General features: G+C 42.2%; 1 pseudogene across 1 annotated transcript in view; it reads right to left on the reverse strand.

Annotated features, from left to right (window-relative positions):
• The window catches only part of LOC309547960 (small ribosomal subunit protein eS8-like), a 46,669-nt pseudogene extending 27,476 nt beyond the window's left edge, over positions 1-19,193 (reverse strand). Inside the window, exon 1 of the transcript in view lies at positions 18,982-19,193. The product of the transcript in view is annotated as a small ribosomal subunit protein eS8-like (transcript). The remainder of the gene's footprint in view (positions 1-18,981) is intronic.
• Between the last annotated feature and the right edge of the window lie 2,915 nt (positions 19,194-22,108).

Genomic DNA, 22,108 nt, shown 5'->3' on the forward strand with positions numbered 1-22,108 from the left:
GTTATTATGGCAGTCAGTGAGGTCCTTCACTTCCTCAGCCTGGCTGTCATGTTTTGTATGTCTCTGCGTAGTTCAGAAATGGCTGCAGAGAGAGTGGATTTATTGTCAGCAGCTACCGCTTTAAGGTCATCGTGGCACAGTGGATTGCAGCAGATTTTTGGGCTCTTTCACTCGAGTTTCTCCGCGGGCTTCTGCTCGCTGCTCTGGAGTTACCGGAGGCCTGCGAGGCCGGGGACCCCCTTCCGCGCGTGTGGCCGAAAGGTCTACGGAATGTTAATTGCTGCATGCGCCTTCAGATCCCTAGGGGATCAGGATCGTGTGGCTGGGGTGTTGTGCTTGGGTTTCCCCATATTTAGCGGGTCTGAGTTCCTCAGGTGGTTGATAAGAACCTTTGTGTGCCGTAGCACGGGAATCAAGCGGCCATCAGCCTCAAAGTCCAAGCCACGCCCCTGTTTTTTTTTACTTTACTTCTCCTAGAGGAAGAGTCCCTCTTCTTTTCCTATTAAGATGGCTATTGAGGTCTTCATTCTGCTTTGGCCAGGAGGTGGGATCCAAGATGGCACCCTGCATCACTTCCTCCAGTTTCTAATAGATCAAAAACAGTAACTGTGCTTTTACTGGTCTACATTGTTTGCGTTTAAGTACATGCCTCATAAAATCAATAGGGATTCTCCAAATACAATACTTGTGTTAACTTAGTTAGTGAAACTAAACAGAACCTATCAGATTCCTAAAACTTCTTAAATGAAGGCATCGATAGGCAAGATAGTTTCAGCAGCTAAGCATTTTTGAAGCAGTGACAGGCTGACAGCAGTTTTCCAGTATTAACACAGGGAGCAATTAGCTGTGCATAGGGATAGATGATCATCCCTGGCCACAAGCTTGTTTCATCTGGGGTGATCATCTGTTCTTAACCAAAGGTAAACCTATCTGTGCAAAATAGTTAGAAGTAACTTTAGTTTCTGACCTCCCGTCTCTGACCATCTCTTGTTAAATGTTGATAGGCTGTGTTCCTTATAACACTTTGCCATTCTCCGGGAACACAGTAACTGTTTTGAAAAGATTTTTTTAGAAAATAGAGTAACGCAGTAAAAGTGGCAAACTACCAAAAAAAACTGCTTTTTCCAAACTGTTTTTATTTTTCTATGCATTGCTCCCTGCTTGTAGATGGACCCTCATTCTCACTCCCTTTTGAAAGACCCGAGTACCCAAGTACACCACTATCCATGCTGCATTTCTAACACCATACTGTTTACTCCAATAGCATTGCAGGACCATAATCTCAGGATTGCTAAGCCTCAAATAGCAAATGTTGATCTCATCATGACTGGATTAATGATGGGCTAATACAGCTTTAAAATTGCACATAAAGTACAGATTCACATTTTACTAAAAACCAAGGAGATTCCCCCGCCCACTCCCACTGAGCACTGAAGCACAAGTACCTGATTAGTCAATTTTGCATTTGAAGTCTGTGTGGGGGCATACTACTACTAGGGACAAGGTTTTCAGTTTAAACATAAACTTGTATTTAAAGTTGACCTTCATGGAAATATAAAAACATGAGTCAATTTTGTCATCATTACAAAATTACACATATTTTTAAATGCAGCTATGTTCAAATATCTGTTATAACTCCTGCTATAATCTTTTTTTATACCCTGTAAAGCATCATTTAGATTGGAAGAGGGAGGGGTAACACTAGGAGCCAATCAGGTGAGCTACATGCGCATGTGCTGAGTGATGAGGAACACACTGACAGAAGAGAAAATAGAGCCCATCAGTCTGATCCTGAATGTTCACTGGCCACTCACTAGCTAGAGACAAGAGGCCACCAAACTCTCTTGCATATTTGCAGTGCAACAAAATCACGTCACTGACCTAGCTCATGATTGATGTACAGAAATAAAAATGTTCTAGCATATAAAAAAATGCTCCCTTGTATTTATTTTAGCTGTGTATTTAGCTGGTTGATTTGAGGTCAGCTAAAAATTGTTGCTAGGCATGCCATACCACGTTTCCTTTCCTGGTGGCATTTTGTAAAATCATTGTTCTGAGCAGAAGAAAGACTTAGTGACATGAAAACCAAATTACATTCCTACCATACATTTTTAAGGGCTTGGACAAACCTTAGATTTTATATAAAGACCTTTCCGTGAGCAATTCTTGAGCATGTTTTGCACAATGTTCAAACAATGAACAGAAAGAAAAGAACCCATGAAAATGTTATGGAGATTCTGCTATAGTTGACAACTTTTAGACCCATAATGTTGCCCCTAGACATGAGTGCAATGATTTCTGTGAAAATAATTTCACCGCAAATTTACTGGTTTCAGTATCATGTACAATCTCATTTTAACGTATTAAGCTGCTTAGGCAAAATTCTCTTTAAAACTTATCTTCATATCTGGAATTTTTTTTAGAGGGATGGTATAATTAGGGAAGTTTAGTTTTTTAATTGAAGTTTGTTTGAGTTTACAGTTTTTCTTTTTGTATGTACTTGATTGTTGCTTGTGTACTGTCCCTTTAAATGTTTTGTTTTCCTTTTTTTATTTTTTTTTATTGTCTAGTTATTTAAAAAAAAAAAAAAAAAACACCAAACAAAAAGACCAACATAGGGCTGTTTTTTAGATAAAAGAACAAGTTCAAGATGAACCCCTCATAAGCTATTTAAAGCCTTTAAAACACCCATAAATGCCAATAAAAACCACCTACATTTTGCCTTTTTTATGGACTTCAATACATCTCGCCAAAATGGCAAAATTTCACAGAAATCTCCCAAATGTTGCAAACATTTTACGGACATAAAAACTCTCATCTCTACCTCCTTTTTTATGATACCACTTTTACATTTATACTTTTAGCAAGGTGACCCACACTCATCCAAAACTCTTCCACTGAAATTATTTGTAAATATTTACCACTTGCCGACCGCCCGGCGCATATATACTGTGGCAGGCTGGCTCAGCTGCCTGAATCGCCGTACCTGTACAGCGATCCGCAGCAGCGCGCTAGGCAGCGGTGATGTCGATCCAATTGGTACCACCGGGCACCCGCGATCGCTCCCCGCTGAGAGAGAACAGCCGCCAGATGTTGTAAACACAGCAGACTGTTGTTCTCGCGGAAATCATCACAGAGCGCCTGTGATCCTTGTATATAGGAACACAGGTCTCCATGATCATTTCACAAGTCCCTCCCCCATATAGTTAGAAAACACTCCCCTAGGCTCACAATTAACCCTTTGATCACCCCTAGGTTACCTCCTTCCCTGCCAGTGTCATTATTACAGTAACAGTGCATATTTTTAGCACTGATTACTGTAGTAATTTCACTTGTACCCCCAAAAGTGTCAAAAATGTCAGTTAGGGGTCCGATCTGCCAGCCGCAATGTTGCATTAAATTCTCAGATCGCTGCCATTACTAGTAAAAAAATAAAAAATAAATAAAAATGACATAAATCTTTAACATAGTTTGTAGACGCAATTAACTTTTGTGCAAACCAATCAAAATACACTTATTGGGATTTTTTTTTACCAAAAATATGTAGCAGAATACAAATTAGCCTAAACGGATGAAAAAAAAATATTTTAAATTTTTTTTTGGGGGGGAATGTTATATAGCAGGAAGCGAAAAATATAGTTTTTTTCTTCAGAATTGTCGCTCTTTTTTGCTTATAGCGCAAAAAAAAAAAAAAAAAAATTGCAGAGGTGATCAAATACCACCAAATTAAATCTCTATTTGTGGGAAAAAAAAGGACATCAATTTTATTTAGTTACAGCGTCGCACAACTGCTCAATTGTCCATTACAGCAACGTAGTGCTGAATTGCAAACAATGGCCTGGTCATTAAGGGGGCAAATCCTTTTGGTTCAGAACTGGTTAAGACACTCATAGTGCTGATCAGTGGCGGCCGGTGTGTTTGGGGCACAGGGGCGCCGCCCCTCTATCCATGCGTCCGGCCCCCTAATCTACATGCGGGGTGTCGGACGCATGGAGTTCAATGGGGCTTTTTTTTTTAGCCATGTGATTAGAGCCAGAGGCTCACACAGGCTAAAAAAAGGGTGGACCTGGGGCACAGAGCAGTGCGCCCCGAGCTCGCCCAGTTGTGTGACAATGAAAATTCGCTATTGTCACACGGATCCTCCTCCTGGCCAATCAGGAAGCGGATCTGATATGCACTTCCTGATTGGCCGAAAGGCAAACCCCATGCCATTGGCTGGGGAGGAGGTGGGAGGACTGAGTGAGGACTCAGGAGACGCCGCCACGCCGGGGAACTGAAGCCGTGAGCTGCCGCTGCCGACCGGACATCTGCCTGGCAAGGAGTCCCCCAGCGGCTAAAGTGTACAGCCCGGATAGCGACCCACCGAGCCATGATCTGTCCACCGACTTCTCCTGTGTATGGGGGTGAGTGCATATTCCGGGGGGCACAGTGTGACATTGGGGAAGAGGAGGGGGGGGGCAATGATGATGAGAGATGATGATGTCTGAGTTTGTGTGAGGGGGGGAACTGATGATGAGGGATGATGATGTCTGTGTGGGGGGGGACACTGATGATGGGGGTGATGATGTCTGCATTGAAAGGGGGCACGCTGGCATCTCTGCATTGAAAGGGGGCACAATGATCTCTGCATTAAAGGGGGCACACTGATCTCTGTGCATTGAAAGGGGGCGCGCTGATCTCTGTGCATTGAAAGAGGCACGCTGGTCTCTGTGAATTGAAAGGGGGCACGCTGGTACCTCTGCATTGAAAGGGGGCACACTGGTATCTCTGCAATAAGGGGGCACGCTGGTCACTGCATTGAAAGGGGGCACGCTGATCTTTGTGCAGTGAAAGGGGGCACGCTGATCTTTGTGCAGTGAAAGGGGGCACACTGATCTCTGTGCATTGAAAGGGGGCGCGCTGATCTCTGTGCATTGAAAGGGGGCACGCTGGTCTCTGTACATTGAAAGGGGGCACGCTAAACCTTAATTACTGAAGGCCCCTTTCACACTTTTGTGACCTCAAAGTCACGCAATTTTTTTTCTACAACGTTTTTTGCCGCAAAGCAATGCCTATTACATTTTTCTGTTTGCGCCCCCCCCCCCAAAAAAAATTTGAGCACCAGTCGCCACTGGTGCTGATGTGCTATTCCAATCATTAGATAATATTACAGATAATATTACAGTTGCTGCAGTGAATTTCTTGAGTAGAGGCAAAGATAATTTGTAAAGAAATGTAAGAATCAGGTGGCCCAGAATTGTGGTGCTTGAAATTCTGACCTGAAAAAAGTTTTCAAGGTCAGTGTGATCCCAAAACAGAGTCATTTTATTGACAGTGTTTATAAGGACTGGAAGAGAAAGCCAAGGCAACAAACTAAATGTTTTCAAAGACTACTAATTGACCTTAGTGCAAGTTTAATCAATACCAGTGCAAAACGATTTTAAGTGCCGGTTCACACTGAAGCGGCACGACTTCGGGTGCAACCTGTGAAGTCGCGTGCACCGTGACTTCGGCACGACTTGCACGGACTTCATAAAATAAATGTCTATGCAAGCCGCTCCAGGTCGCCCCGAAGTAGTACAGGACCCTTTTTCTAAGTCGGAGCGACTTGTGTCGCTCCTATTAGAACGGTTCCTGTAGCAGTCAATGGACCGCGATGGTGCGTGACTTGTCAGGCTGACCAAGTCGCTTGACAAGTCGTACTAGTGTGAATGAAGAACAACAGATATCACACAGGGCAGACCAGTCTGATTTCCAATCTCCCAATTAGGAACCAAAATGTGGTGGGAACTGCAAGTTCAAGAAAAGCAGGACCAGTGAACACAATGGGCTGATAATGGAGAGAAACAGGAAATACTATATGGACTCACTGAACAGCACAGAAAGCAGCCCAAGTCCCTGGTGTCAGTTTTAAAAACATGAATATAATTGGTCAGTATTGGTCAGTATTTAATCCTTTACCCTACAAAAGTCAATCAGAACTTTTTTTTCTTTTCCTATAAAATATTATATAATGAGCAATGCAGGTTAACTGCACATAATTGTTCTTTCAGTAATGAGAAGTAACCAAATCATCATTTGTCTAGCTATAATAACCTGTTAAAATGTAAATGCACACTATACATTTAAAACGTTATTGCAAAGATCATACCACTGAAAGTATTAAAACCTTCTATAAATCCGTTATTTTTGTGTGTGTTTTTCACATGTGGATAGACACATGCCACGTGACATCATATAATAGTAAAAAAAAAAAAAAAAAAACATTAAATTATAATTGCGTTTCTACAGAAAAGATGTTAGAAAGTTGTGAATATCAGCACTTTTGCATTTGTATTTATCTCAATTTAATAATATATATACTGTACACTCACTGGCCACTTTATTAGGTACACCTTGCTAGTACTGGGTTGGACCCAGGGCCGGACTGGGAATAAAGCGGCCATCAGCCTCAAAGTCCAAGCCACGCCCCTGTTTTTTTTTACTTTACTTCTCCTAGAGGAAGAGTCCCTCATCTTTTCCTATTAAGATGGCTATTGAGGTCTTCATTCTGCTTTGGCCAGGAGGTGGGATCCAAGATGGCACCCTGCATCACTTCCTCCAGTTTCTAATAGATCAAAAACAGTAACTGTGCTTTTACTGGTCTACATTGTTTGCGTTTAAGTACATGCCTCATAAAATCAATAGGGATTCTCCAAATACAATACTTGTGTTAACTTAGTTAGTGAAACTAAACAGAACCTATCAGATTCCTAAAACTTCTTAAATGAAGGCATCGATAGGCAAGATAGTTTCAGCAGCTAAGCATTTTTGAAGCAGTGACAGGCTGACAGCAGTTTTCCAGTATTAACACAGGGAGCAATTAGCTGTGCATAGGGATAGATGATCATCCCTGGCCACAAGCTTGTTTCATCTGGGGTGATCATCTGTTCTTAACCAAAGGTAAACCTATCTGTGCAAAATAGTTAGAAGTAACTTTAGTTTCTGACCTCCCGTCTCTGACCATCTCTTGTTAAATGTTGATAGGCTGTGTTCCTTATAACACTTTGCCATTCTCCGGGAACACAGTAACTGTTTTGAAAAGATTTTTTTAGAAAATAGAGTAACGCAGTAAAAGTGGCAAACTACCAAAAAAAACTGCTTTTTCCAAACTGTTTTTATTTTTCTATGCATTGCTCCCTGCTTGTAGATGGACCCTCATTCTCACTCCCTTTTGAAAGACCCGAGTACCCAAGTACACCACTATCCATGCTGCATTTCTAACACCATACTGTTTACTCCAATAGCATTGCAGGACCATAATCTCAGGATTGCTAAGCCTCAAATAGCAAATGTTGATCTCATCATGACTGGATTAATGATGGGCTAATACAGCTTTAAAATTGCACATAAAGTACAGATTCACATTTTACTAAAAACCAAGGAGATTCCCCCGCCCACTCCCACTGAGCACTGAAGCACAAGTACCTGATTAGTCAATTTTGCATTTGAAGTCTGTGTGGGGGCATACTACTACTAGGGACAAGGTTTTCAGTTTAAACATAAACTTGTATTTAAAGTTGACCTTCATGGAAATATAAAAACATGAGTCAATTTTGTCATCATTACAAAATTACACATATTTTTAAATGCAGCTATGTTCAAATATCTGTTATAACTCCTGCTATAATCTTTTTTTATACCCTGTAAAGCATCATTTAGATTGGAAGAGGGAGGGGTAACACTAGGAGCCAATCAGGTGAGCTACATGCGCATGTGCTGAGTGATGAGGAACACACTGACAGAAGAGAAAATAGAGCCCATCAGTCTGATCCTGAATGTTCACTGGCCACTCACTAGCTAGAGACAAGAGGCCACCAAACTCTCTTGCATATTTGCAGTGCAACAAAATCACGTCACTGACCTAGCTCATGATTGATGTACAGAAATAAAAATGTTCTAGCATATAAAAAAATGCTCCCTTGTATTTATTTTAGCTGTGTATTTAGCTGGTTGATTTGAGGTCAGCTAAAAATTGTTGCTAGGCATGCCATACCACGTTTCCTTTCCTGGTGGCATTTTGTAAAATCATTGTTCTGAGCAGAAGAAAGACTTAGTGACATGAAAACCAAATTACATTCCTACCATACATTTTTAAGGGCTTGGACAAACCTTAGATTTTATATAAAGACCTTTCCGTGAGCAATTCTTGAGCATGTTTTGCACAATGTTCAAACAATGAACAGAAAGAAAAGAACCCATGAAAATGTTATGGAGATTCTGCTATAGTTGACAACTTTTAGACCCATAATGTTGCCCCTAGACATGAGTGCAATGATTTCTGTGAAAATAATTTCACCGCAAATTTACTGGTTTCAGTATCATGTACAATCTCATTTTAACGTATTAAGCTGCTTAGGCAAAATTCTCTTTAAAACTTATCTTCATATCTGGAATTTTTTTTAGAGGGATGGTATAATTAGGGAAGTTTAGTTTTTTAATTGAAGTTTGTTTGAGTTTACAGTTTTTCTTTTTGTATGTACTTGATTGTTGCTTGTGTACTGTCCCTTTAAATGTTTTGTTTTCCTTTTTTTATTTTTTTTTATTGTCTAGTTATTTAAAAAAAAAAAAAAAAAACACCAAACAAAAAGACCAACATAGGGCTGTTTTTTAGATAAAAGAACAAGTTCAAGATGAACCCCTCATAAGCTATTTAAAGCCTTTAAAACACCCATAAATGCCAATAAAAACCACCTACATTTTGCCTTTTTTATGGACTTCAATACATCTCGCCAAAATGGCAAAATTTCACAGAAATCTCCCAAATGTTGCAAACATTTTACGGACATAAAAACTCTCATCTCTACCTCCTTTTTTATGATACCACTTTTACATTTATACTTTTAGCAAGGTGACCCACACTCATCCAAAACTCTTCCACTGAAATTATTTGTAAATATTTACCACTTGCCGACCGCCCGGCGCATATATACTGTGGCAGGCTGGCTCAGCTGCCTGAATCGCCGTACCTGTACAGCGATCCGCAGCAGCGCGCTAGGCAGCGGTGATGTCGATCCAATTGGTACCACCGGGCACCCGCGATCGCTCCCCGCTGAGAGAGAACAGCCGCCAGATGTTGTAAACACAGCAGACTGTTGTTCTCGCGGAAATCATCACAGAGCGCCTGTGATCCTTGTATATAGGAACACAGGTCTCCATGATCATTTCACAAGTCCCTCCCCCATATAGTTAGAAAACACTCCCCTAGGCTCACAATTAACCCTTTGATCACCCCTAGGTTACCTCCTTCCCTGCCAGTGTCATTATTACAGTAACAGTGCATATTTTTAGCACTGATTACTGTAGTAATTTCACTTGTACCCCCAAAAGTGTCAAAAATGTCAGTTAGGGGTCCGATCTGCCAGCCGCAATGTTGCATTAAATTCTCAGATCGCTGCCATTACTAGTAAAAAAATAAAAAATAAATAAAAATGACATAAATCTTTAACATAGTTTGTAGACGCAATTAACTTTTGTGCAAACCAATCAAAATACACTTATTGGGATTTTTTTTTACCAAAAATATGTAGCAGAATACAAATTAGCCTAAACGGATGAAAAAAAAATATTTTAAATTTTTTTTGGGGGGGGAATGTTATATAGCAGGAAGCGAAAAATATAGTTTTTTTCTTCAGAATTGTCGCTCTTTTTTGCTTATAGCGCAAAAAAAAAAAAAAAAAAATTGCAGAGGTGATCAAATACCACCAAATTAAATCTCTATTTGTGGGAAAAAAAAGGACATCAATTTTATTTAGTTACAGCGTCGCACAACTGCTCAATTGTCCATTACAGCAACGTAGTGCTGAATTGCAAACAATGGCCTGGTCATTAAGGGGGCAAATCCTTTTGGTTCAGAACTGGTTAAGACACTCATAGTGCTGATCAGTGGCGGCCGGTGTGTTTGGGGCACAGGGGCGCCGCCCCTCTATCCATGCGTCCGGCCCCCTAATCTACATGCGGGGTGTCGGACGCATGGAGTTCAATGGGGCTTTTTTTTTTAGCCATGTGATTAGAGCCAGAGGCTCACACAGGCTAAAAAAAGGGTGGACCTGGGGCACAGAGCAGTGCGCCCCGAGCTCGCCCAGTTGTGTGACAATGAAAATTCGCTATTGTCACACGGATCCTCCTCCTGGCCAATCAGGAAGCGGATCTGATATGCACTTCCTGATTGGCCGAAAGGCAAACCCCATGCCATTGGCTGGGGAGGAGGTGGGAGGACTGAGTGAGGACTCAGGAGACGCCGCCACGCCGGGGAACTGAAGCCGTGAGCTGCCGCTGCCGACCGGACATCTGCCTGGCAAGGAGTCCCCCAGCGGCTAAAGTGTACAGCCCGGATAGCGACCCACCGAGCCATGATCTGTCCACCGACTTCTCCTGTGTATGGGGGTGAGTGCATATTCCGGGGGGCACAGTGTGACATTGGGGAAGAGGAGGGGGGGGGCAATGATGATGAGAGATGATGATGTCTGAGTTTGTGTGAGGGGGGGAACTGATGATGAGGGATGATGATGTCTGTGTGGGGGGGGACACTGATGATGGGGGTGATGATGTCTGCATTGAAAGGGGGCACGCTGGCATCTCTGCATTGAAAGGGGGCACAATGATCTCTGCATTAAAGGGGGCACACTGATCTCTGTGCATTGAAAGGGGGCGCGCTGATCTCTGTGCATTGAAAGAGGCACGCTGGTCTCTGTGAATTGAAAGGGGGCACGCTGGTACCTCTGCATTGAAAGGGGGCACACTGGTATCTCTGCAATAAGGGGGCACGCTGGTCACTGCATTGAAAGGGGGCACGCTGATCTTTGTGCAGTGAAAGGGGGCACGCTGATCTTTGTGCAGTGAAAGGGGGCACACTGATCTCTGTGCATTGAAAGGGGGCGCGCTGATCTCTGTGCATTGAAAGGGGGCACGCTGGTCTCTGTACATTGAAAGGGGGCACGCTAAACCTTAATTACTGAAGGCCCCTTTCACACTTTTGTGACCTCAAAGTCACGCAATTTTTTTTCTACAACGTTTTTTGCCGCAAAGCAATGCCTATTACATTTTTCTGTTTGCGCCCCCCCCCCCAAAAAAAATTTGAGCACCAGTCGCCACTGGTGCTGATGTGCTATTCCAATCATTAGATAATATTACAGATAATATTACAGTTGCTGCAGTGAATTTCTTGAGTAGAGGCAAAGATAATTTGTAAAGAAATGTAAGAATCAGGTGGCCCAGAATTGTGGTGCTTGAAATTCTGACCTGAAAAAAGTTTTCAAGGTCAGTGTGATCCCAAAACAGAGTCATTTTATTGACAGTGTTTATAAGGACTGGAAGAGAAAGCCAAGGCAACAAACTAAATGTTTTCAAAGACTACTAATTGACCTTAGTGCAAGTTTAATCAATACCAGTGCAAAACGATTTTAAGTGCCGGTTCACACTGAAGCGGCACGACTTCGGGTGCAACCTGTGAAGTCGCGTGCACCGTGACTTCGGCACGACTTGCACGGACTTCATAAAATAAATGTCTATGCAAGCCGCTCCAGGTCGCCCCGAAGTAGTACAGGACCCTTTTTCTAAGTCGGAGCGACTTGTGTCGCTCCTATTAGAACGGTTCCTGTAGCAGTCAATGGACCGCGATGGTGCGTGACTTGTCAGGCTGACCAAGTCGCTTGACAAGTCGTACTAGTGTGAATGAAGAACAACAGATATCACACAGGGCAGACCAGTCTGATTTCCAATCTCCCAATTAGGAACCAAAATGTGGTGGGAACTGCAAGTTCAAGAAAAGCAGGACCAGTGAACACAATGGGCTGATAATGGAGAGAAACAGGAAATACTATATGGACTCACTGAACAGCACAGAAAGCAGCCCAAGTCCCTGGTGTCAGTTTTAAAAACATGAATATAATTGGTCAGTATTGGTCAGTATTTAATCCTTTACCCTACAAAAGTCAATCAGAACTTTTTTTTCTTTTCCTATAAAATATTATATAATGAGCAATGCAGGTTAACTGCACATAATTGTTCTTTCAGTAATGAGAAGTAACCAAATCATCATTTGTCTAGCTATAATAACCTGTTAAAATGTAAATGCACACTATACATTTAAAACGTTATTGCAAAGATCATACCACTGAAAGTATTAAAACCTTCTATAAATCCGTTATTTTTGTGTGTGTTTTTCACATGTGGATAGACACATGCCACGTGACATCATATAATAGTAAAAAAAAAAAAAAAAAAACATTAAATTATAATTGCGTTTCTACAGAAAAGATGTTAGAAAGTTGTGAATATCAGCACTTTTGCATTTGTATTTATCTCAATTTAATAATATATATACTGTACACTCACTGGCCACTTTATTAGGTACACCTTGCTAGTACTGGGTTGGACCCAGGGCCGGACTGGGAATAAAATTCAGCCCTGGAAAAAATTTCATACCAGCCCCATAGCATTATTATACCGGCCCAACAGAATAACGCCATTATTTTCTTGTTCATAAAGGAAAACCATGCATTTTAAAGCAAATTTGAAGAGTGTATTATATACAGATAAGATAGATATGAAAGCATATAGGGCTTTATATATAAAAAGAGCAAATTCTAGTTAAAAGTGGTAAAAGTGCGGACATGGTAAAGGAAATGTCAGGGGCTGTGAGGACATGGTACAGGACATCAGGGGCTGTGAGGACATGGTACAGGACATCAGGGGCTGTGAGGATATGATACAGGACATCAGGGGCTGTGCGGACATGGTACAAGAGATGTCAGGGGCTGTGCAGACATGGTACAAGAGATGTCAGAGGTTGTGCGGACATGGTGCAGGAGATGTCAGAGGCTGTGCGGACATGGTACAGGAGATGTCAGAGGCTGTGCGGACATAGTAAAGGAGATGTCAGAGGCTGTGTGGACATGGTACAGGACATGTCGGGGGCTGTGCAGACATGGTACAGGAGATGTCATAGGCTGTGCGGACATAGTAAAGGAGATGTCAGAGGCTGTGCAGACATGGTACAGGACATGTCAGGGGCTGTGCGGACATGGTACAGGAGATGTCAGGAGCTGTGCGGACATAGTACAGGAGATGTCAGAGGCTGTGCAGACATGGTACAGGAGATGTCAGAGGCTGTGCGGACATAGTAAAGGAGATGTCAGAGGCTGTGCGGACATGGTACAGGAGATGTCAGGGGCTGTGCGGACATGGTACAGGAGATGTCAGAGGATGTGTGGACATGGTACAGGAGATGTCAGAGGTTGTGTGGACATAGTACAGGAGATGTCAGAGGTTGTGTGGACAGGGTACAGGAGATGTCAGAGGCTGTGCGGACAAGGTACAGGAGATGTCAGGGGCTGTGCGGACATGGTACAGGAGATGTCAGAGGATGTGTGGACATGGTACAGGAGATGTCAGAGGTTGTGTGGACATAGTACAGGAGATGTCAGAGGTTGTGTGGACAGGGTACAGGAGATGTCAGAGGTTGTGTGGACATAGTACAGGAGATGTCAGAGGTTGTGTGGACAGGGTACAGGAGATGTCAGAGGCTGTGCGGACATGGTACAGGAGATGTCAGGGGCTGTGCGGACATGGTACAGGAGATGTCAGAGGATGTGTGGACATGGTACAGGAGATGTCAATTGCCCTAATACAATTCTGTTCCCCTCCTCCTAATACAATGCTAACCCCCCTCCCCCTAATACAATGATGACCTCCCCTCCCTCCCCCTAAATTTGGGGGGGGATCAGCATTGTATTAGAGGGAGGTCATCATTTTTTTAGGGGGAGGGGGGTTAGAATTGTATTAGGAGGAGGGGAACAGCATTGTATTAGGGGGGAGGGGGGCCCAGGGGGGGATGGCATGGCAGGTCAGCATTGTATTAGGGGGAGGGGGTAGCATTGTAGTACTAGTAGGGGCCCTAAAATATGCTGACACCCCCCAAATGCAAGAGGTCCAGGTCCCCCAGGCCCCAGCCCATTTACTCTTACCTGTCTCAGCTGGCTGTCTCAGGCTCTGCTCCGCCTCCGCTCCTCCAGTCACTCTCAGTCTCCTGCGATCATGCTGCTGCTGCTGCTGGCGTCTGTGTGCTCTGGGAGAGATCGGCGCCGTGACCATCCATCTTGCAGAGTTACTTTCAGTCAGTCAGATGAACGACCACAGCCGTACACTCGCACAGCCGCTCCCACCGGATGTGACGTCATGGCGCTCATAGCGGCTGACGTAGGAAACATCCGTCACTGGAGCGCAGCAGGGGCCGGGCCTGGGCTGCAGCGGCCATCACAGCGCAGCCGCGGCGCGGTCAGATGCTTAAAGCGGCCGCGGCGCGGTAAATGCTTAAAGCGGCCGCATCTTTAAAGCGGCCGCATCTTAAAGCAGCCCCAGGGCCAGCGGCCCACCGGGAACCTTCCCGGTATCCCGCTAGGCCAGTCCGGCCCTGGTTGGACCCCATTTTGCCTTCAGAACTGGCTAAAATTCTCTGTGGCATAGCTTTAACAAGGTGTTGGAAACATTCCTCAGAGATTTTGGTCCATAATGACATGATAGAATCACACAGTTGCTGCAGATTTGTTGGTTGCACATCCATGATGCGAATCTCCCATTCCACCACATCCCAAAGGTGCTCTATTGGATTAAGATCTGGCGGCTGTGGAGGCGATTGGAGTGAACTCATTGTCATGTTGAAGAAACCAGTTTGAGATGATTTGAGCCACAGGGGAAGCTGATCTCTGGGTCTGGTGGCCTCGATTGCCGCCGGACCCACATGTTCATTCCATAAGTACGTCCTCCACACAGTTAGAAAGCATCCCCTAGGGACACATTTAACGCTTTGATCTCCCCTGGTGTTAACCCCTTCCCTGCCATTGTCATTAGTATAGTAACAGTGCATATTTAGAGCACTAATTATTGTAGTAATGTCACTGGTCCCCCCCAAAAGTTTCAAAAATGTCAGTTTGGTGTCTGATCTGTCCGCCGCAATGTCGCAGTCCTGCTAAAAATCACTGATCGCCGCCATTAATAAATAGAAAATAAATAAATAAGACATAAATCTTTCCCCTAGTGTGTAGAGGCAATAACATTTGCACAAACCAATCAATATTCTCTTATTGGGATTTTTTTTACAAAAAATATGTAGCAGAATACAAATTGGCCAAAATGATGAAAAAAATTGATTTTTCATTTTTTTTAAATTGGGAATGTTATAAAGCAGAAAGTGAAAAATATAGTATATGTTTATAGTGTTAAAAATAAAAATCGCAGATGTAATCAAAGACCACCAAAGGAAAGCTCTATTTGTGGGAAAAAAAGAACATCGATTTTATTTGGGTATAGCGTTGCACGACCGCACAATTGTCAGTTAAAGTAACGCAGTGCCGAATCGCAAAAAATGACCTGGTCATTAAAGGAGAAAACCTTCCAGTCCAGAAGTGGTTAAACGATGCTCAATTGGTACTAAGAGGGTCAAAGTGTGCCAAGAAAATATCCCCCACACCATTACATTACACCACCAGCCTGAACCATTGCCATGCTTTCATGTTGTTTATGCCAAACTCTGACCCTACCATTTGAATGTCGCAGGTGAAATCGAGACTCATCAGACTAGGCAACATTTTTCCAATCTTCTATTGTCCAATTTTGGTGATCCTGTGCAAATAGTAGCCTAGGTTTCTTGTTCTTAGCTGACGGGAGTGGCACTGGTTGAGGTCTTCTGCTGCTGTAGCCCATCTGCTTCAAGGTTGGATGTGTTGTGCATTCAGAGATAGTTTTCTGCATACCTTGGTTGTAACGAGTGGTTAATTGAGTTACTGTTGCCTTTCTATCATCTTGAACCAGTCGGCTCATTCTCCTCTGATATCAACCAGGCATTTTAGCCACACAACTGCTGCTCACTGGATAATTTCTCTTTTTTGGACCATTCTCGGTAAACCTCAGAGATGGTTGTGCTGAAAATCCCAGTTGATCAGCAGTTCTTTCTTCCCCATTCTGATGCTCGGTTTGAACTTCATAAAGTCGTCTTCATCACGTCTTATACCTCAGATGATGCCTGTGTGTGCAAAACAGCTGTAGAGTTTTTCTTTTATTCACCACCTGAGGTCCGGTCGCCATTCTGTTCCAGATTGGCAGCCTATTATGTAAGTGTTTACAAACCATTTATGCACAGAGTTTGATGTCTGAGGTCCTGCCGCCATTCTCCTTTGTTGTTTTTTTTAGCTATTTATGTAAGTACATACCGCATCATTGGTTTTTATATATATTTTTATGTTTTTATATGCCAGGTTCACCAATAAATACTGCACTATGCAATCGTCTTCTCTTTTTTTCATTGGTTACTCACTTTTTTGGATGGGATGTGCTGGGCATTCAAGATTATGAGAAGGAGAGGCTTTTGGATCGTAATTCACATATTCAGACATATTTAAAGAGACAGCCCTTTGGATTGGAAATCATTGGAAGACTTGGGGAGAGGATAGCAGCTTACCTCCTATGATATAGATCCTGTAATATGCAAAATATGCTATATCTTAGACTTTAGATCTTAGCAATTACATCTGGTGGCACAAGATTCATTCTGGACTTCTTCATTATTTGTATTTTGAACTTTTTTAAAGAACATTTCAGGTGTTTATGCATATTTAGAATAAATGATAGCCTCTAATGGAGAAGCTACAGCGCTTGCCTAAATAATTGTAAAATAATAAATACAAAATGTTTAAATTACATAAATGCATATAAATTGCATAGAATATACCATGATTTTTAAATAAAGGTGCTCCGTGCCTAGAAAAATAGTGAATAAAAGTATATATATATCCTAAAAATGAGAAAATTGTAGCAGCTGAGGACAAAAAAAGTGTTTAGGAAAAGTATTCAGCCTCTCATGGAGAAGCTACCTTCAGCGCTTGCGTAAATAATCATAAATATAACATATTTAAATTACATTAATACATATAATTGCATAAAATATACCGTGATGTAAATAAAGTGCTCCGTGCCTCGAAAATATAATGAATGGAAATAAGAATAAATTAATATTAAGGTTGGTGATATATAAAAATTGTGATGACAGCCAGTAATTAGTCCAATATAAACTTGATGAAATATCTTGTGCATATAATAGACAGTTCTGTGCAAAATAAAGTGCAGGTGCTAGATGTGATCTTCCCTGTCAGCCATGAGATGACTAGACTTCACAGACAAAAGGAATCCAAAAGTGATTATAGATGGGACACTCACCAAATGTTGTTGGTCTTGACTGCTGTATAGCAACAAGACCATGCATCGCTTAAATGGTCCCCCGACCAGGAGTAGTAGCTGTTATCCTGAGTGATCACTCCAAGCCAGGGACAGCCATCTGTATGTTATCTCTCCAGCTCTCCTTGATCACGGCTCGAGTGAAGGGCGAGAGAAAAAAAAACTCCATATAGTGTAGTAGATTACAGACTTTTATTCCCATCCATGGATAAAATATTCCACATTAGTGACATAAAAAGAAGGTTAAAAAGTTTAAAAACCCTGTGTGCATGACTGGTTACGGACCAGAGATAGAGTGGACAGCGGTGTGCTCCCAGCTTGCATTCCACTCTCTCCATGTGACGCCTCTACGCGCGTTCCAACTTACGCGTTTCGTCAGCACACTGACTTCTTCAGAGATGGGAAGGCACATCGTTCATCGCTCTTATATCTGATTTGCCTCGCCCTCCACTCCACCCCTATCTATATGTGAGCGGATCTGGCACACGGCTACACATCCCACCATCCATCACTGAAGCTGGTTGCCCCTTATCACCATCCACCTCTCCCTCCCAGTAACTATAGGATACTGAACCCCACATACACAAATGCTAATAAAAATTCAATAAAAAAATTCATAAAAATACTTATTTATACTGATACATTAAATAGTGATTAAACATAATTTACCCAATAGTAATAGATAAAATTATTTTTGCCAAATAGAGAAGTATTTCTACTATTGGTGCAACAATATATATATACCCTGTGTTATAGTGCAATAGTCCATAGTCCATACATTTCCAGGGTCTAATTATTACATATTGTGTCAGTGTTTAAAAAATACATATACATTTCATATACCCAACTAATTTACGTGAACAATGGCAGATTACCACCAGTTCACAAATCCATAATTACATAATACACCTAAAAAGTTTTTTTTATTATATATATAGGTCCATATTCCTGTAAAGGGAAATATATATGAATTAGTGGTGCTTATTTGGAGATCTCTACAACCATAGGGAAAATACTGTTAAAGTATATAGTCCGAAATGGTGTGAGATAAAATGCATAAAAATAAAAAATAAAATAAAAAATAAAAGATAAAATGCATGGATGCAGCAAATTATACTACAAACCAATAATACTCCGCTAAGGGTTGGATATGAAACAAATTATATCCATACCTAAATTCATTCCTTTGGGTTGTAAAGTACGCAGCTCATAAATCCACCTAGACTAATTTTGGGATACCGCTATCCTCATGTTTTTCCCTCCCCAATTGGGCTCTATTTTGTCTATCCCACAAAATGACATAAGGCTGGGGTGCCTATTGTGTACTAACCGAAAAATGGTTCGAAACACTATGATTCCTAAACCCCTTCTTGATATTATCAATATGCTCTCCCAGTCTGACCCTCAACTGCCTTGTAGTGAGGCCTACATATTGCAGGCCACACGGACAGGACAGTAGATAGGTGACATGGGTGCTCTGGCAGGTGATCAACTGTTTGATTTTATATTATTTTTTCGTTAATTGGGAATGGAAATTTAAGGTTTTGTGTTTCCTATTTCTAATGGTTTTAAAAGGTTTGCACCTCCTACACATAAAAAATCCCTTGAAATCCAAAAATGTGGTAAGTCTTTTTTGGGGGACCTTTGGGCAACTTAGGTAGTATCCCTTTTAGTTGTTCATCCCTAAGGAGAATGGGCCAATGCTGTTGTATAATATGTTCAACTTCCTTGTACCGGATATTAAAATCTGTAATGAAGGTTAGAGAAAAGTCCTCCACCTCTCTAACTCTATCACTTAATATCAGTTTTCTATCCATATTCGTTGTCTCCTTCCTTACTTGTTGCAAGGCCCCCTGTCTGTATCCTTTCTCTTTTAATCTATTGATTAGCACCTCGGTTTGTTTTTCAAAATCTATCTCCTCCTTACAATTTCTCTGTAGACGCATGTTTTGTCCTTTTAGTATACCCTTGATCCAGCTAGGATGGTGGCAATTATGGACCAGAATATATCCATTGCGGTCCGTAGACTTAAAATAAGTCTTGGTGTACAGACTAATATGTTTTTTTGTATATGGTGAGGTCCAGAAAATTAAGGGATCCCTTTTATGCATATTTGTAGTGCTGAAATTTCTTTATGTTACGTCTTTACGTCTGGATGCCTAAATGCATTGAGTTGTTGCCATGTGATTGGCTGATTAACAATTTGTGTTACCAAGCAATTGAACAAATATCTAATAATGTGGCCTGTGAGTGTGTGTATATATATATATATATATATATATATATACAGTACAGACCAAAAAGTTTGGACACACTTTCTCATTCAAAGAGTTTTCTTTATTTTGATGATTATGAAAATTGTAGAGTCACACTTCAAGAGGTAGTCACCTGAAATGGTTTTCACTTCACAGGTGTGCGCTGTCAGGTTTAATAAGTGTGATTTCTTGCCTTATAAATGGGGTTGGGACCATCAGTTGTGTTGTGCAGAAGTCAGGTGGATACACAGCTGATAGTCCTACTGAATAGACTGTTAGAATTTGTATTATGGCAAGAAAAAAGCAGCTAAGTACAGGAAAACGAGTGGCCATCATTACTTTAAGAAATGAAGGTCAGTCAGTCTGAAAAATTGGGAAAACTTTAAAAGTGTCCCCAAGTGCAGTCACAAAAACCATCAAGCGCTACAAAGAAACTACAAGAAGATAACTGCGCTAACTAATGAGATCCAGCAGCAACTTAAATTGCGACAAACAATCAAAAAAGTATATATAACTAAGTTGCGCTAAATTGTGTTATAAATGGCAATGAATGTCAAATTAAGGCACAATATGATGTTGACTCCAAATGAATGTCCTCTAAAAGTCCCAAATAATCTCCAGAAATAAACACAGTCCAAAATGTAAATTCCCAAGTCAGAAACGTGTATCACCGGTGATGTAGTCTCCTTACCGGATAAAGGAAAGGGAAAAGCCAAACTCAAATTAGGTCTGCCAATCTCAGATCTGCAAGCCCATATTCATCTCAGGTGATGGATGGAAATCATGTAAAGAAAACAGAAGCTTCCATAGCATAATACTGTTGTTAAATGACACCCTGAGAAGTGCACACCACCACCAGAGCAGATAAGGATGAAAGTTATGCACCAGCACCCCTATGTTCCAAATGCTTACCAGAAGATAGGTAAAGGGACACACAAAAGCCACCAAATTCAAAGATTCAAAGATCACCCCAACACCACTGCCTGGGGTATCGGCCTCCTCTATGGTCCCAGTATCTGGTGCCCCGCAGAGGGGAGCCAATACATCTAAAACTCCCAAAAATAAACGGAGGGCTTCTCAGAGATCACCCGTTAGGGGGCTAAACTTTAATAAGGGGAGACCCCACAATAGGCCTACCGGACCCTATGTTTCCCACCAGCCTAGCCACTGGAATGGTAATGCCGTGGGACCACGGGGTGCTCCATGGAATGGACCTCAGTGGCGAGGTTCTGATGGTGGAAAGCAGGGTCCTTATCGCAATTTTGGCCCTCAATGGAGGCCCCACCCTTCTGATCAACATACTCCCTATAGGTATGACCAGACTCCTCAATGGAGACAGGGACCACCCAATTTCAGGCAGAACCAGTCATGGATGAACCCTAACTATGGTCAGAACGAATATGGTGACTATGAGGAAGGTCCTTATGGTAATGAGCAATGCCAGGGTGGGCAGTATTATAATGTACCGACCAGAAACCAATTCTTTCCCCTAAGGGACAATGAATGTCCCGAAGATGAGGAGCCTGTCAGTTCTCAGCCATTGCAACAACGTAGGGTTGTAGATACTGGGGCCCCCCCCTTCTCGGGCACTCAGCAATTGGGCCAGGGATATCCGGGTTGGGGTTTTTCCAGGGTAAATCAAGGCATCAAGAGGTCGGCAGAACAAGACGAGGCACCAGAGGGGGGAGAAGGATCCAACTCAAAAAAAGTAAAGATGTAGCAGGAGTTGGGATCTTCAATTTAAGTAAAGTTGTCCTATCTGAACCTGAAAAACGGATTCTAGACAAGGGTCTTAAGTTTGCCCCCCCGAGAACCCTTAATAAATTTGAGACGTACATGGACGTCCACAAATTTATTAGGAAAGTGAACATCAAACGCTACATCGCTAGCAACCCTGTTAAAGAGAATCGCATGGTATCCCAGTATCAGCACTCTGGGCTTGCGAATGCCTCTTTGTTCAACCCCCCAGGCTCCCTAGCTCCATCTGTCAAAGTCTTCAGAGATATTGTCCTGAGGGACCTTGAGTCCATGAAGGTCCATAAGTGCAAACTAAATAGGGACTTACAAGAAGGACTTGATTCTTTATGTAAAAATAAAGAGTTAATTATTAGGCCTGCGGACAAGGGAGGGGCCATCGTTGTCCTGGATAGATGCGATTACCTACGAGAAATGCATCGTATTCTGGATGATGGCTCCACCTACTCTGTCCTGTCGAGGGACCCCAAAGGCCCATACAAACGGGAATTGGGGAGTATTATTGATAGGGGATATCAATTAAACATTCTTAATAAGAAGGAGACGTCTTTCTTAGTACCTAAATGTCCTCGTACCCCTGTCATATACTACTTGCCTAAGATTCATAAAAGTCTGACTTCCCCCCCGGGTCGTCCCATAGTCAGTGGCATCGACTCTGTGACGTCCCGGGTGGGGAAATATATTGACTTTTATCTACAGCCCTTAGTACAGAGGATGCCATCTTATGTGCGGGACACTAGGCAGGTTATCAACACACTTTCCAACTTCACTCCTACTCATGGTATGTGGATGGTGACGGCAGACGTGTCGTCACTGTACACAATTATTCCTCATGAGTTGGGTTTGGGTGC

This window comes from Pelophylax lessonae (assembly GCF_965119305.1).
Source record: "Pelophylax lessonae genome assembly, chromosome: 2".
NCBI classification, from domain to species: Eukaryota; Metazoa; Chordata; class Amphibia; order Anura; family Ranidae; genus Pelophylax; species Pelophylax lessonae.